Source organism: Copadichromis virginalis, linkage group LG6 (assembly GCF_057382275.1).
Source record: "Copadichromis virginalis isolate Kocher_CV1m ecotype Utaka linkage group LG6, C_Virginalis_male_GT1.1, whole genome shotgun sequence".
In the NCBI taxonomy this organism is placed as follows: Eukaryota; Metazoa; Chordata; class Actinopteri; order Cichliformes; family Cichlidae; genus Copadichromis; species Copadichromis virginalis.
Window position 1 is genome coordinate 13,215,542 of NC_140623.1, and position 6,550 is coordinate 13,222,091.

Below are 6,550 nucleotides of genomic sequence, written 5' to 3' on the forward strand. Positions count from 1 at the left end.
GAACTAAGGTATGTATTCAGAGACTGCATTTAAAAGATGGATGAGGCCCCTGTGATGACGTCCCAGTGTTTCTGAAGTCCTGTCTTTGATTTCTGCTTTGCGGCTGGTCATTTCTGTCTTTTGGAATCCAGAAGTGACCATATTTACAAAAATGGGTAGAGTCCCAAGTTTTCAGCTAATGCTAACAAGCTTGGTTAGCAAGACGCACTCACAGCTAGCCTATAGATACTAGCTAGTATCAGACTAAGAAAATACCAGGACTTCACTCACTAAGACTGGAGGACATTCCTCTTGAGTACAGGTGCTAGCAAGTCATTTTATTGTTACGTATTTGCATTAAAAATAGCCTAAAACATACATGAGTAATAAGGCTCAGAGACGAGAATTAGCTGTTGTTGACATCTTGGTTTTGAAAAATCCAACGGGATAAGGAGCAGTGTTGCCAACTCCTCAGTAAGGAAAATCGCTATTGGTTGTCCTAAAAGTCGCTAGAAGTCGCTAAATGATGTCATCGCCTAATTTGCATAATTGGTCATGCTAATCTAATTGTAACCTATGTTGTTGGAGAGAGAAATAACATCGTAGAAGAGACATAAAGTGAGTAAAAACGTCCTAAATGCATTTAGAGTTTATTTAGAACTACAAATTCAATTTCTTTTAGCAATTATTGTTTTTTTTTAATGTGACAATTCCAACCTTGCTCCTTTACCCGGGCTTGGACCGGCAAAAGTGACCCGAAATAGGCACTCTGGTGGAGTTACTTTGTGTGTGTGTGTTTATAAGTAGTTTTAAACCTTGTGATCCACAAAACAGCAAAAGAGTAAAAGAAGAACTGACTGCGTTACAGCACCCGCTGCTTGTTGAGAGTAAAAGCAATACGCGCTTTCACGTCTTTTTTTTGCGACTTTTTTTTTAGAAAAAAAGTCGCTAAGGGGTCTGAAAACTCGCTAAATATAGCAACAAAGTCGCTAAGTTGGCAACACTTATAAGGAGGGGTGGGTCTGACTGTGAAACTGCTTGGTCAAGCCATTAGCCAATAAGCAAACCACAGATAATCCACCATTTTCTTTTAACATAACCAATATTTACAAAAAAGTTGTATTTACAAAAATGTTTTATTCAATATGATCAAAACTGGTGACTCGAACTCGAAAGAGTTTATAGAAGTCAAGACAGAAAACAATTCCAATAGAGTTCTATGATAATTAAGTGAAGTTTAAAATAAATATAAACTGCGAAGAATCACAGTATAATATGATTTTAAAAAAATTAAGTGAAATTGACTGCAAAACAAATAAAATTAAATCAGAGAATATTTTAAAAACAGTTACTGTTGGTAAAAGTCTTTATATAAACTCAGGTTAAACAAACTTTTTAAATGTTTTTTAAAGTCCACAGAGTCAGCTAGATGTTGTGGGAGATGTTCCAAAATCTTGGTGCCACAGACCTAAAGGCTCTGTTCCCCCCTTTTCTTCAACCTTATATGATGAACAACTAGCAAATTCTGAGCTTGTAAACAAAGACTGTGAGCAGAAGTGTGTTTAGTGGCAAGCTGGAATACATAGTGTGCAGGAAGTTTGTTTAATTGTCTGTATGTGAGGGAAAAAATGCAGAAAGAAAATAATAATGGACCCAGGAATGAACCCTGCAGAACCCCACAGTAATGTTAAAGGAGAACTGGCGCACCCTAACAATCACAGTAATAGAAATCACAGCTATCACCATCTGGTGGCTTCCAGATACATATTTTATGCTGTCTGTTGCTTAAATAATGGTTAGCAAATAGAATATTCATTATGGTCACCACCTGCGTTTCTTTTGTTAGCATCCAAACATGTACTAATTAAAACTTAGCATAAAGAGCAGGTGAAGCTCATGGATAAGACATTGATTTGAATTTGAAATCTAACTCACCAAAATCACCAGGATCCTACCTCTGGGGGTAATGATAATGCATCTCATGGTTAAGTATGGAAATGGGCAAACCTCAGCACAAAGAGCCACGATCATGCCAGCATCACAGAGGGTCTGTGAAGAAATTAGTTACTTTATTATTTTGAAAAGTTAAACTGGGACCATTTTATAATACAAAACAACCAATAAACCTGCAGCCACCCTCACTGTGTAGGCAGAAATCTGAGAGACAAATACAGCATCTCAAACCGATAAACAAAGCTAAACGATCTTTATAGCTAGAAGCAAGCAACTGAGCACATTACAGGTGATTGAGGGTTACACCAACTGACACGTATTGATACAAAATAATTACATAGATACTTATTAATCCCAAAGGAAAGTTTAAAAAGCTGCTTTCAGCTGCTTCCTTATTCACAGCAGGTTGCTCTGAGATGTGATTTGGCAGATTTTTATACTCTTCCTGATGCAACCCTCAAAGGATTTGTGTCTTCTCCTTGGATTAAATCAGGGATCTTTCATTTGTTAGGTGAATGCGTAAACACTATGGAGCCACTACTTAGGTACTTGAACAGTGTCCTGCCATCTGATATGTAGTTAAGACTGGCTGACAAATCATACAGAGGTATTTATATTTAGTTTTGATCTAGAGCCTGAGGCCATTTTGTAAAAAATCATGGAGACACCACAGTAATGAAAACTGGTTAATCTCTGACTAACTGATGCTTGTAAAAAGTTTTTGTCTTGTACTTAAATATATTACTATTAAATAAACTGCATAACATATGTAAAATAAAATAAATCAGTTTTGACAAACCTACACACCACTTGAAGGTGAACATTTCCCCTTAAGAAAACGTGGATGGATATGGATACTGACAAATCTACAACGCCCTCGATAAAGATCGCACTTTGGATTGACAGCACGGTTGGGATGGGATGCTCACTTTGCTCGATTTTAATTTGACAGATAGCAGTTGAATGGACCAAATGAACCTGTCTAATGAAAACTTTATTGACAGTAAGTATTTCTGCACAGTATGTGTCAAAACATATTTTGAAATTTTGTGTTTTATATGCTGACAAATATGCAGCATTAAAAGCAACTTTGACAGATTTAAGAAAACTAGACATTCTCCTTCTTTGTGCAGGGAACAATCGGCGTTTGTGCATACGGCGCTGCTGACGTATCCCACTTCTCGGGCTGTTTTGTGCAAAACAAAACAACAAAAAATAATTTGATGTGGCTGGAGATTGAACTGCCAGCAGCTTAAATAATAGTGCAAAATCTGGGCTACCTGTACATACACAAGGGAATTTTAACTTTCTCAAACAACACAGGAAATTTTCCACATAGTTATGCGATACAATTTTCTCTCAGAGGCTTTGCTGTGCGTGAAGCAGGTGAGTGCACTGATAACAGACATCAATGCAATACAAGGCAGACGTTTTAATGCTGTGCAATGATGGGGCTACAAGAGAAATTCTAAATCAGTTCTTTTACAAATGCTGGTCGTTTTACATCACATGGACGGTTATGTCACATTCGGTGATTGTAAGTGACGACTGTACTCCACTACTTCACTGCTTTTCATGTATTTATTTATTTCTTTTATACAAGGTGAATTTACTGGTACCGTTAAAAGTATTCAAGCTGTGAAAGCAGGAGGAGCTCTGTCACATCTGAGGAAAGCACTTGAGCGACAGCACCTGAGCTGGTCTGCAGAACGCACACTCTGAACACAAATCCTGGTTACAGACCAGGTTATTGAAAGGGAATGTGTTTTTAACCATTATTATGGCAGGTAAGGGCTAATAACAAGACAAGATCAAGTTCAAGTTTGCAAAGTGTAGGGACTTAAAGTGGCTCCGAGCTGTGAGGGGAAACAGCTGTGCTCGTTTCCAGTCTAGCCCCTTCAACTTGGTGTGCTGTTGTGGAGGGTCTCTTAGTTGAGGGGTACGGCACGGATACATTGGCAAGCTTTGGAAAATCCTTGCTCTTCTACAGAACCAGAAAGTAACTTAAAATCAGCATCCATGCCGATTTACACTGTTATAACGTGGATGTATTTCAATCAAAAATGTGTCTTCTGTTCTGCATTCAGTTGTTTCTTCCTTTTTCTCTTCTGTCATTAGCTTTTATAACGCCAATAAAAAAAGAATACAATAATAAAGTACATAAATAGCTACAATCACAGAGAGTATAAAAGATGGCTGTGATGATGTCACCGGCTGGTTTCTGAAGTCCTGTTTTGAAGCCTCGAGGTGAGCGTCTCCGACATTGCTACTTCGTATGCAACATACTGGATGTGACAAGAAGGGATGGGTCTCACCTTGAAACAGTGATCAGCTAATGACTTCTTACTGACACGGTTGTGTTATGTGTTTGACAACATGTATTCCAGTATATTGTTTTTATAGTTACTTACAATGACTGCAGCAAGATGACATTTTATAGAGTCTGCCTTCAAATACAAGAAACTGCCATATATGTAAACTTAGCACAAGAAGTAAGGACGTTTGTGTTTTTGGTCGATTACCTCGTTGTTGTAACAATGCTTCTTGGCAATAAATCTTGTACCATTGGAAAGCCTGTTTATTTTCCCATAAATGGTAAAAAAATGTAAGCAAAATGCATTTGTGGGTTGAGCTACAGAGTGGAGTATGTGGGTATTGATTTTACTTGGTCACACACTGCTGTCCCATTCTTCAACGCACATTTGTCGCATCACCCATTGTGGTTGTGTTAATCACTGTGGCACAAACAGCATGTCCAAGCTGATCCCACAAGTGTTCAGTGGGGTTGAGGTCACTCCGTTCCGTCCTCTCCAATCCCAAATTCTGGAGGTAGTCTCTGATAAACCCCACCCTGTTGAGACAGGTTTTTCTCATTTTAGAGGACAGAGTTGAGTCTCAGACTGTGGAGATGTGGTATGGCCACTGGTTGCAGAATCTCATCTTGATATGTATCTGCATTGAGATTGCCTCCAGTAAAGACGAGCCCTATTTTTCCAGGGAGATGCTGCCACACACTGTTACATTGCCTCCACTGAGATCTGTTATTCTATCAGTGCTGCAATCAGCATAGCCTTCTCTCGGTCTTCTCCACATTTTGACACCATGAGCAGAATCTAAACTCATCACTGAACATAAAGTTCCTCCACAGGTTCAGGTTCCAGTGCACATGTTGGTGACACCAGTGTAAACGGGCTTGACTGTCATCCCTGTGATACCAGAGATTGGCTGTGTGCAGTCGGGCTGGGTAGAGAGCGATCAGCCATATCATCCTACAAACCTTGAATGCAAATCGTTTCCTTAGTGCTGACAGGATGAGGAAACAGTCTTCTTGTGGTGTTGGTTCTTGGGTAGTCCAATTTGTGGCCTGTCTCGGCTCCCCCATTATAGGGAATTTGCTTTTCAATGTGGAGATGGTACCAGGGCTTCTTTCAAATAACACTGCAAACTGAACACCAGCTTGAAGTTTCCCTGTGGCATGAGCCCTATTCAGATCAGTCAAACGTGGCATGCTTGGAGCAGACACCAACTGGGTGCTGTAGCAGGCCTCATGTTCTCAGGCATGTGATCAGGCACCTGAGTGTCAGGACCTGGGGCACCAGAAGCTCGAACCAAGAGTCACTAGTGGAATAAGCTGTTTGGCACTGGCAGAGAAGATTTGATGAGTTTTTCATTTGATAAGTGCAGCTCAGATACTCAACTCTGCTGCTCAACTCAGAAATACATTTTCCTTAGAAATATGTTACAGTTTAACCTCCTAAGATCCGAACCCTTCCACAGCATGCATTTTTAATTTCTCTCTTTTTACCTAATTTTTGTTTCTAAGAAAAATGAGAGCCACTTATGAGGATATTCATTTAAAATTTCAATAGAACAGTAGCAGTATAATGTCCTCGTAAGTGGATATCAGGCCCTTGTAGAGCAAAATTGAGTATTTTGGTCTAAATAACCCAAAATGTGATGTCCTCATGTGGACGCCAGGTCCTGTGAGGTTAAGGGTAGATAGACAGGTTTTCCACTTGTTTTAGATTTATTGCTAAAGAAAAAAAATATATTGTTGCAACAAAGAGATAATAAAGCAAACAAAAATTATCATACTTTTTTTGCTCAGTTTACATTAACGGAAGCCATTATTTTAATTTTTTATTTAATTTTATTACTAAAGTAGTCATTCTGAAATAACCAGCTGGAACTCATATTTGTAGGTGTGATGAGGTTTCTCTCTCTGGGCAGAAAACAGATGCTGCACTTGTAGGAGGTGTGGTTAGTAAGCCGTTAGCCCACTTACCGCTTAACTAATATTAGATAATGTAGTGAACCCTTCACTTGTACAATCAAAAGGACAAGAGCAGAGAGTTTGGGGACTTAACAATTGAGATTTAGTAATTTAGTGAGCTTTACAGGTGCTAGTAGGCAGGCTCTTTTTTTAAACTGTTCCTCCTGCTATAAAGAGTGACAAACACCTAATTTGAAGTGTGTATAGCTAAGCTAATCACCTCCCAACTCCAGCTCAGTACTTCAAAGGCACCCTGTAGGGCGATGTTTACCTTCAGTGTTCCTCACTAAAAATGAACCACATGGATCCTTGCAGTCTAACAAACATGATGAAAGAGCTTTCTTG